Source organism: Pteropus vampyrus, unplaced genomic scaffold, assembly GCF_000151845.1.
Source record: "Pteropus vampyrus isolate Shadow unplaced genomic scaffold, Pvam_2.0 Scaffold153, whole genome shotgun sequence".
Lineage (NCBI taxonomy): Eukaryota > Metazoa > Chordata > Mammalia > Chiroptera > Pteropodidae > Pteropus > Pteropus vampyrus.
In genome coordinates this window covers 2,472,035-2,483,237 of record NW_011888934.1, presented here as the reverse complement: position 1 = coordinate 2,483,237, position 11,203 = coordinate 2,472,035, and positions in this window count along the sequence as shown.

Genomic DNA, 11,203 nt, shown 5'->3' with positions numbered 1-11,203 from the left:
TGGAAACAGTTTTCACTGAAAATAAGGAACGGTATTCCTGAATATTTCTTTGGCTTTATTAGCATTTAGTCCATTCAACAAATATTTTTGAGCTCCCATGTGTTACCAAGAAACAAGAGGTAAATATTTCTTCTTAAAAAAATGTACATGCAAATCTTGGCTAGCAGTTTGAATTAAATAAAAAGTGACTTTCCTTTGATGCAACACACACACACAGTGTAATCCAAAGAGTTGCTCATTTATCTTCAGAATCTCAGTTTGTTATCCTTTATTCTGAATGTTTCTTCAATTGGTTTGATTTGATGTTGAGGATTATTAATCCTATTTTCTTCAAAGCTCCTTTTATTTCTTGAGAGTGTATGTCAAAAAAAATTCTAAAATAAAAAACTCAAAATTCAGTCAATTTTAGGTGTTTCCAATCTTAGTTATTTGCTTGAAAAGTCTAGTCAGAGAGAAAAGTCACCCGCCATCTTGAATAATGGAAAAATGTTCTTATATAAGTTTACATTTTATATAAGAGCACCATTATAGACTATAGGCACCAGTAAGCATGAAATAGCAAAACACACACACACAAAACAAACAAACAAACAAAAGCAAAATCTGACCTGTATTAGACAGCAGTATGCTTCTAAAATTATAAGGGATTTGTCATGATATCCATGTTTGTACACCGTAAGGATCCATTTCAGTCATATTCCACTCTGGCAATTAAACTTGTCATGAAAATTTATTCAAAACTTGGAAACTTTCAAAAAGATTATTGGGAGTATTTTCAATATAGTGCTAGGAGTAGGTCACTCTTCCTGAGAATTATCTGATTTTATTGGACTTGCACCTTCATTTGAATGCAAATGTACTATTTATTAGAATATTTTGTAATTCTGTAATATTAGAGATTAATTTTTAGAAACTTATGGCCATACATGATTCTTGTCTAAGAGTGTTGCAAATGATTCTTCAAAAATAGCAGTCTAAATGATTTCTGGTCAGGAGGAAAAGTCACCAAAAGTTTCTTGTCTAGTAGATATTAACCATTAAACACTCCTATATCTATTAGAAATTTATTCCTACATTTCTTTAACTGAGAAACTATAAAAATTCCTATACTTAAAATTCTTCACACCAGCTTTAATATCTTACTTGTTCTTTCATTAGAGCTAAATAAAACTTTGAAATGTTCGTTTTATATTGTTATGAAAGTCATGTTTTAACTTTTTGAAAATTATACTTTAGCACTCTAACAAAAGTCTTCGACTAATAAAATAGCCCTCCAGTGATGAGAGCAGGAACAAAAGGCTGATCACAGGAACACAGACTAAGCTGGCAGGCGATAGAAAATACTCAAATTAGAAAGCAAGTAAGAAAGCTACAGAATTAAACAAAGAGGAAATAATGGAACCCAGTGTCTTAGGGCAATACGAATTCTCTGGAGTTCTTGGAGTTCTCTGGCAGCAAAATGGTGAACAAGGAAGGCAAGCTTCTCATGTATGACACTGATAAAGAACAGCAAGGTGGTTTGCTATATACTTTCAAGTAATGTTTTGAAAAAACACATAAAAAAGAAGAGCACAGAAGAGGAACATAAATGGATTATTTCTAAGTAAATATGAAACATTTCCAGGAAATAGCATATTAAGAGTTTAAGAGCACAAGTTGTAGAGAACTGGGTTCAAATCCTGTTATCTTATTTACCAGATTTTTTACAAAATTTAAACAAGTTACTTAAATTCTCTGGGTCTGCGCTTTCTTATTTCCAAATAGAGGATAATGAACTACCTACTTCTTATATTTGAGATGAATATTAAATTTGAAAGTATATATGAAACACTTAGCATAGTGTCATGCACATACTAAATAAACTAACTTGATAAATGCTAGCCCTTATTATTTTTAATGATGTGGGAAATTTTTGAAATGTAATAGATAATCTATAGTACATTAAAGACAAGAAGCCATCAAACTTAAAATATTAATATTGTGATCTTATTGTACATAGAGGCTAGTGGATCCTGGACATAACTGGATTGCACTGATCCTAAGACAGACACAGAAACTGATGCAAAGTCTACTCTGAATAAAGGTATTCAAGAAAGTAATTATGATCCAGATACAAGATTGCAGTACTCCAATGAAATCCAGATAGGATAAGAATAGTGTGAGACATACCAGAACAGATCCAGAAAAATCTAGCCACGTCAAAAAGAAGTAAAATTGAATAAGACCAGAGTAAAGCATTCAGATTGACTAAGGATGCTTTTTCTATCTCTAATAAATGATAGGTTTATATCTAAATCTTTCTAACATTTTAAGTTTTTAACCTATAATTGTGCTTCTGCTCATTGTATAGGAAAAATATATGTCATGCTATCATGCCGCTATAAGTTCAGTCACCTATTTCTAGTTCTTGATATTGTCTTCAAAAAATACCATTCTGAACATAATCTGTTATCACAGTAGGAAGATCAGTGAAAAAATCCATATGGAAAGGTTTGAGAACAATTGGAGGATTAAAGAATTAGGGAAGTAGCAAAGAGTACAGAATATAAATTTCTGTTCTCACTACACATTCCATCTTTTTATAAATCATAAAGTGACAATGTCGGAAGTACCTCATTTATTCCTCTACTCTCAGCCAAAATCTAATCTCAAGAAAAACATGAGATTAACTGTTCATTTCTAACTGAATGAGATTTAGGATAAAAGAAATAAATAGAAAAATCCCCTGAAGATTCTCTCTATTGGCTTGACATCATTAGGATTTTCTCAGTCTGTATTGTGCCAAACATTCAGCTCCATAAAATATACATGTTTGAATACAATGCTCCAAAGAAGTAAAACACATAATTCACTATCACTCTAAGCACTTTTTTCAAAACTAATGGAAATACCAAGAATCTTAGCTTGGGTCCTCTTCCCATCTCTTACTTATTTTGCTTCATATAAAGTAGAAGAAAACATGTTAATTTTGGAGCTACTTAGGCCTTAAACTGAAAAAAAGAACTGTTGTGGCCAATGCATTGAAACTATAATAATCAGTGTTCCTGAGAGCCAAGTGGCATGATGGGATCTCCACAGAATGAAAGGAGAATATCTATGATGATCTAAGGGATTTCTTTCCAAGGTCTTTTAGCATATCACAGAGGAATATAAGACATTCCTCTAACATTCTCTTTCCCATCTTTGAATACTGCTAGGTTTCTTTAATATTTTAAATATGTAATATTTTACAGTTTCTCTTCAGATATTTTTAATATTTCTATGTGAAAATGAGAATGAAAAGGTTACTGAGGTAGGGTGAAAAAAAGGAGTGTTAAGATAATAACTCAGACTTATTTCATTCTTAATAGTAAATACCCTAAACAAATAATAAAAGTCATATTGTGTAATCGATACTGAATAGCACATTTGGAAAACCATTAATTCTGATCTTTGTAAAATCTGAAGGGAATACATAAGAAAATAAAAACCTTTAAAAACAAGATGACTGATGACCATAAAATTAAACTGGTTTCAGAAATTACATTAATTTGATGACTATTTTTAAAACAAGTCCCCACTCTATTTAAATATGAGCCTTCCCTTTCATGACAGCAATTCTTGGAAAGACTAAAACAATTTAATTGAAATTGTTCTTATTTTCAGAGTTGGCTTTAAAGTAACTTGGAGAGTAATTTTCTAATTAAAAGATTAATAAAACCCCCAACCACAATTGGCCAGAAAAAGAAACATGACATGATTTCTTGCCATTTAAATATCATGTTTTTGACTATCAGATCTGAAAGTAATACAGTTGAGTAAAATATTTGAGCATATTGTTCATACATAGCCACTTTTGCTCATTATTTAAGTGGTAATGTCCTCTGATGTTAGTGAGTAGCTGAGGCTTTCTTTTGCTCTCTTAATGTGTCTATTGAGTTTTTTTTAACAGAGAAGGAAGAAAAAATCAAGGATTTAATGGGGGAGGGGGAGACTAATATCCAGACAGCAGCTGCAGAAGATAATGGATGGACTAACTTTTTTCATTTTTAATCACATGGACTAGATAAATAATTTAAAAACCTTAAATATATAATGCTTTCAAAGAAGGGAAATGGACCAGGTTTCTGAAGATATTGACTTTCAAAGTGCTATATGGAGTGGCAAAGTATTAAATTTTTAAATATTCTGATCCTAATCTTTACATTACAGACTATCTGTGTATTGATTGGAGCAGTGTGTTTTCTTTCTTCTACCGAAGACCATTTACAGATATCACTAGCTGTCATTCTGGGAAATGCATTATTGCACTATCATTATCTCCCCACAGAATCAGAATCTTCAAAGTTTGTTTTATAAGTTTTTTTAAACATATAAATATTGATGTGTGGTTCTAATTTTCATAAAGAAAAATTTCCTGTATATTTATTTTTTACTGGAGTTGATTAAGTATTATGATGATTATCCAACTCTGAATTTGAATATCGAAATTGGAAATCTGCTGTTGTTAGAACTTCCTTATGAGTACAATGCAAAATCTGTTAACTTTTATAAGGATAGAGCGGTGACTCTAAATCATTAGGTCAGCCCCCAAATGAAAAGAGATGAGCAAATTCATAACAAGCTCTCCCTCTGTGTTGCTATTAGAAAGTGAGGATTTACTATGAAAGCATTTATTGATTTATGTGATAAACACTATATACACATTTGTCTTCAATTGCTCAGAAATTTTATTCTTTAATAAGAGTTCCAATTAATGTATCTCCAACTACTTATAGTATTGATGACCACACAATGTGTAAGCCTGCTCTGTCAGTAAGTATGCCTACAAACAGGAAAGTCAATGGATTAACTTCTTTTTTTCCTTTGCACAAAACACAGATACTATGGAAAATGTCACAATAAGGCTGCTTTATTGCATAATTATTAACTTAAAATAGTATTAATTCATCCTTAGCTAATGCTAAAATAAGTGGTATTTCAGTGAGTATCACTCCTTCCATATGATAAAAAAATATATAAATTAGATGAAAGGAAATAAAAGTGGGAAGAGCAACTTTTACACATATAGGCACATTGAAAAACTTCCAGAAACTATGTTTGGGGCCAGTGAGGTCACAAGAATTCTACTGTTAAAACAATAAATTTGTTTATTTTGTCTTTTATTAAATCATTATTATCAACTAAGATTTTGCTCTCCCTTGTTCCAGTCCTGACTCTAACCTCATATCATTAAGTTTGCCTGTGATCTCAGATTTCAGCTCTATCATAAGACCTCCAGGGCAGCTTTCCTCATTCTTTACTTGATAATAAGCAACTCCTAACTCCATGTAATCCTTCCTTAGGATATTCATCACTGTTTCAAGGCCATGTTTACTTCTGTTATTCTTATATTATCTGCTTCACTCCCTGGACTGTAAGCTAAAATGAGGGCCAGAAAATGTCTCACCCACCTCCTCTCACCCCAATCAACCTTGTCATTGAGTCAAGCAAATTTGTTGGATAAATGAACAAATAAATGATGAAGTAAAGCAATGAAACTGTGATTCTCAAAGACAAATAATGAACACTTAAGTCTTTCTACAGTTCTTGCAAAGACAGATTAGCATAACAGCTCAGATGAAAGTGATATCTCTTGGCAAATCTGTAATTTTATAGATTGGGAAACATCTTGAAAGCTTAAACAAATGGCTAGTGGCAAAGATTCTTTGCACATTGCACTATGCATCGATGTCAGTTTATTTGTGAACTTAAGATTTCATCATAAAAGAATTTATTAATTCTTGTCATAATACTATGTGCATATGTCTTCAATTATTCAAAAAGACTTCATTCTTTAAGAAGTACTCCAGGTAACACATCCCCCAAATGCTTGTAGTGCTGACGATAAAATGAGGTGTAAGTACATTATGTCTTGAAATGTGCATATAAACCCGTGGTAAAGATACTTTAAATACTGTGTAGTTTTTATCCAGTACAAAAGAAGATGTTTATTCATCAAAGCCTTAAATGTCTCAAAGTTGTATTATCTTTGCAATCTTCTTTTCTATATGCTACTATGACACATAAAGACCACAGTACCCTGATGACAGATCTAAAAATTTCATATATTTTAATATATGCTGCTACCTGATATTGTGCCATCTTATACATTTGAAATAAATGCTTCATCTCTCTCTGCTAGGAGGTGATTTTACCCTGAAAGGCATCATTTTATGAATTCAATAGTAAATATTACAGGAGGCCTATACAAAGCCTTGGGAGCTTTTATTGACCTATCCTTGAATCATCAAACAAGAGAATATCTTAACCATTACATAAGCAAGTAATGGTCCATATGCTGAGGTATTAATGAATCCAGGACAGGACTAATGAGAATGTTAAAGTTTAATCATCTCTAACTCTTTACTTTAGTTCCTTTCATTCCGATTTTTCTGTGGATGCTGAGTGTAGCAGAATGCTAAAGTGATAGGCTGAGCTGATTTAGAAATATAGAGAGCAATATAAAGAAACATGAAAAGTTGTAATAGGAGCTTGGCAATTCACCAACTATCCTTTACCTTAGGAAAAAGCAGAATGCTGGCAGGTCTACTATGGAAGTCATTGTCTATAAGAGTATTTTCATTTTTTCAGATTAAAAAAAGAGAAAGAAAGAGAGTGGAATATTATACTCTCTCTCAAATACCAGCTATGTACAGACATTAGCTGCATGCCTAATCAGAATCTCATATTGCATTTTAAGGTCATTTTCCTGTCTGGTTTTTGTCTGCATTTCCTGAATATATTAACTTCTATATTGATTTTTCTAATTTATGTGATTTTGTATCAAACTGTGACAATGCATTTTAAGGCATTTTAGGCTATATTCTTATTTATAAGAAGAATTACATAAATCTTATCTTTTCTGTAGGTATCTTAATAATATAGTTCAGCATTCTGTAATTATTTCCATTGTTAAAGAAATCTTTTTTTTTTCTTCTTTTGTGACTGATTCTTCATCCAAATACCAATTTAGTTCTTTCTCTATATAGCTAAATATAAACATGGGGAATATGAAAGAATGCCCTTGTCATCCACACTAAAAACAAACAAACAAAAAAACTTCACATCCCTGCACTTGTGGTAAATGAGCTGTTTGAGATGGTGCATGCTGGAGACTTGGAAGATATATTAAAATGTAAATAAAAGCATAATACATTATAAAATATAATGAAGTTGACTACATAATTTGTGAGGTCCAGTACAAAATGAAAATGTGGGCCTCGTATTCAAAAATTATAAATTTCAAGATGGTAACAGCCAAATATTAAACCAAGCAGACCTTCCTAAGTACAGGGTGCTGGGTGACTGACCTGTTACAGACCATTGTAGCTGGCCCTAAATATAACTATCATTTTATATTAACTACTAAGGATGATTTCCTTAATATGCATTATTTTTGAGGTAATAGGGTATTTATGACTCTAAAGGAAGTTCTCTTTGGTTAAAGTTGGTTTTTATCTGTTTGATATTTAAACTATTCAGATGATACTGGCAACTTTAATATTTGATTACTAGACTGATTGATTGAAATAGGTACAAGTAGTATTTTAAAAACTTCATAAATATTAAGTTTAAGATCCTTCTCAGAGAAAGTAATAGAAATGTCAGAGAAGTTTGAGGCTTTATGATACTTAATTGTTTTATACTGATGGACTATGAACATATAAATAATTAAAGGACAAAAACAGCATAAATTAAATTTTTATTTGAACCTAAATAATGAATTTCATGAGAGCTGTTGATTTGAAAATAATTTGTGTTTATTTGTCAGTGGAAGCAAGGAGGAAAAAAAGATTTTTTTAAGTACAAAAAGTTAAAAGCAACAGCTCAATGCAATGTATACTTAGAAGTGGCTTTCCTTCTCTATTCTTGCTATAATATTTTGTGCTTTAAACTTAAATGTGAAGTTTGATCGCTAATAGATTTGTTTATATAAACATAATAGTGATGTGAGGATATTGAATGATATAGCGCAGCTTTGTCCCTTATTTAATGGTGACATTATGAGACCTGAGGTTACTGCGCATCTTTAGTAAATCACACTATGGCTGACTTCAGAAGAGAATGAATTCCATTTCCAATGTTAAAACTGTGCCTTAGAACTTTCTTGAAAGGAAGATTTCATGTAGAGTCACAGAATTAGCACAATAATAAGTCATTGAGAGATTCTGGGTGTTCAAAGTTCATGTGCCTGATGCCTCCAAAGGCTAAAACTCAAAACATCAGAGTTTTGGAGTAACGAAAGGTTTATTGATTGAGAAAGTGCCAACCAAGAAGATGAGACACCTAATCTTCAAATCTATCTTCTGAAAGTCCAGAGTTTGGACTTCTTTTATGTCAAAGGAAAGGAGAATGAGAGAGGAAAGATGTGACTAATGATCACAAACATCTGGGTGACAAGAGGAGTCCAAGGAAGATTGTATTTAGTCTGTTGTCCCTACTTGATGTGAGTCCAGTCATGAGGTTCTTGCAAATCTTTCATAAACAATACATATTTCCTTTATCTACTCTGGAGAGGCACTTACTTTCTGGTAAGGTGTTGCTTTTGTAAAACTCAGGTTACAAGCAGAATTTCTCTGATAATTACCATATCTATATGAGAGACTAAAGAGAAGCTATTAGCCTGAATGTCATAGGAAAAAAAAGAAGGCTTGAACAAGATGGAGTCACAGTGGTCAAGCATTTCACTCTGTTACAAGGATAACAATGCATTTAACAGTGAAGTGTTTTACAATTCCCAAAAGTCTAATCTTAAAGCCTGTTGCTATTCATTTAGGATTTAAAAAATCATTTTACATAAAATGATCTGGCTTTCAATCAGCAAGATTTCAAATTTAAATACAAAGGAAGGTGCATTCTTTGTTTTAAGAGTCTTTGTGATGGAACAAGTACAGAACATGCTCAGCAGGAGTGAATCAATATATTTAATCCATTTCTGGGAAAACTATGCTTGGATGAGTGGGAAAAGGAAATAAGCCTTAAAATTATAACTGACTCCTTGGAATTATTGAAATTGATCACTAATAATTATATGTAATGCAAGTAAAAAAAAATCTGACCTCTATCTTCAAAGTTGTAAATGTCTGTTAGAAGATCCATTTCTTAATTACTATCATGTCTCAACTTACTTATCTGACCAAGAGACTAAAGTTAAATTCATTGATAAACCACTCAACAAATTGGTTGACCAAGGTTACTATGCTTGAAAAGAAGCATTTTAATTTAGAAAACTACTAGAAACAATAAGCAAACACAGTAAAGTCTCTGGATACAAAATCAACGTTCAAAAATCCACAGTGTTCCTATACTCTAATAATGAAGTGTCAGAAAAAGAAGTGGAAAAATCATTCTTTTTGCAATTGTAACAAAAAGAATAAAATACCTAGGAATAAATTTAACAAAACATGTGAAGGACCTATATAATGAAAACAAGACACTATTATAAGAAATCGACAAGACACTATTATAAAACACTATTATAAGAAATCGAAGAAGAAACAAAGAAAAGGAAAGATATTTCATATTCTTGGATTGGAAGAATCAACATAGTTTAAATGACCATATTACCTAAAGAATTGTACAGATTTAATGCAATCCCCATCAAAATCCCATCAGCATTTTTTTAAAAAATAGAACAAAAAATCATCGGTTTTGTAGGGAAGCACAAAAGACCCTGAATTTCCAAAGCCATCCTCAGAAAAAAGAATGAGACTGGAGGCATCACTCTGCCCGACTTCAAATGATACTACAAAGCGACAGTAATCAAAATGGCATGGTATTGTCAGCAAAACAGACACACGGACCAGTGGAACAGAATCGAGAGTCCAGAAGTAAATCCATATTTATATGGGCAAATAATTTTTGACAAAAAAAGCTAAAAACATACAGTGAAGAAACGAAAGTCTCTTCAATAAATGGTGCTGGGAAAACTGGAAAGCCACCTGCAAAAGAATGAAACTAGTCTGTTGTCTATCCCCACACACCACAATTAACTCAAAATGGATTAAGGACTTGAATATGAGACGCGAAACAATAAAACGTATAGAAGAAAACATAGGAACAAAACTCAAGAACCTTGGACTTAAGGAAGATTTTATGAATTTGACCTCAAAAGCAAGGAAAGTAAAAGCTAAAACAAGTGAATGAGAATGCATCAAACTAAAAAGCTTCTGCTCCTCAAAAAAAACCGTCAAGGTAAAGAGAGAACTATCCGAATGAGAAACTATGTTTGCAAGCAACACTTCAGATAAGGGCCTAATATCCAAAATATACAAAGAACTCATACAACTCAATAACAACAAAAACAAATGATGTAATCAAAAATAAGTAGAGGATTATGAACAGACATTTCTCCCTAGAGGACATACAAATGGCCAACAAATATTTGAAAAGATGCTCAACATTACTAGCTATTAGGGAAATGAACATCGAAACCACAATGAGATACCATCTCACACCATTTTGCATAGCTATAATTAACAGGACATGTAATAACAAATGTTGGAGAGGATGCAGAATAAAAGGAACCCTCATACACTGCTAGTGAGACTGCAAATTGGTACAGCCACTATGGAAAACAGTATGGCAATTCCTCAAAAAGCTAAGAATTGATCTACCATATGATCCAGCAATCTCACTACTGGGTATTTACCCCAAAGACTTGAAAACCCATTTCCGAAAACATATCTGCACACTGATGTTCATAGCAGCATTATTCACAGTGGCGAGGACATGGAAGTAACCCAAGTGTCCTACGATAGATGATTGGCTAAAGAAGCTGTGATACATATATACAATGGAATATTACTCAGCCATAAGAAGAGATAAAGCACTGCCATTTGTGACAACATGGATGGAACTCGAGATAATCATGCTAAGCGAAATAAGCCAGACAGAAAAGGTCGAAAATCATATGATATCATTTATATGAGGGATATAAATCTAAAAGCAACAAAGGAATAGGACAAACAAACAGAGTTTCATGGACATGGACTATAGACTAGTGGTTACCAGAGGGTAGGGGGTGGAGGAGGTGGGGGTAGATAGACGGTTAAAGAGGGTCAAATATAGAGGGGGTAAGGAGAGGGTGAAGTAGGTAAAGGGCATCAAATATATGGTAGCTGAAGGAAACTGGACTTTGAGTGGTAAACACACAATAGAATATTAGAATAGGATAGATGTC